The sequence below is a fragment of the Pteropus vampyrus genome, unplaced genomic scaffold (assembly GCF_000151845.1).
Source record: "Pteropus vampyrus isolate Shadow unplaced genomic scaffold, Pvam_2.0 Scaffold15, whole genome shotgun sequence".
Classification (NCBI taxonomy): Eukaryota; Metazoa; Chordata; class Mammalia; order Chiroptera; family Pteropodidae; genus Pteropus; species Pteropus vampyrus.
The window spans coordinates 10,497,856-10,498,084 of record NW_011888796.1 but is presented as its reverse complement, the minus strand read 5'-3'; the positions used below and the strand labels follow the sequence as shown (position 1 = coordinate 10,498,084).

The following is a 229-nucleotide window of genomic DNA, read 5'->3' as shown; positions in this document are numbered from 1 at the left end:
CTGCCTACTACTTAAATACTCTTTCACTACTTATTTTTTCAAAATAATCTTTTAATTTTTCATTTACAGTTGGCATATAATATTATATTGGTTTCAGATGTACAACATAGTGATTAGACATTTATGTAATTTGTGAAGTGATTACCCTGATAAATCTAACCATCTGATACCTTACATAGTTATTACAATATTATTGACTATATTCCTTATGCTATACTTTACATCCCAT

The 229-nt window shown here is 26.2% G+C and overlaps 1 protein-coding gene across 5 annotated transcripts in view; it reads left to right on the top strand.

The window, feature by feature from the left end:
• The window catches only part of KTN1 (kinectin 1), a 94,050-nt gene that overhangs the window by 47,275 nt on the left and 46,546 nt on the right, over positions 1-229 (top strand). The gene's annotated exons all lie outside the window — the stretch shown is intronic.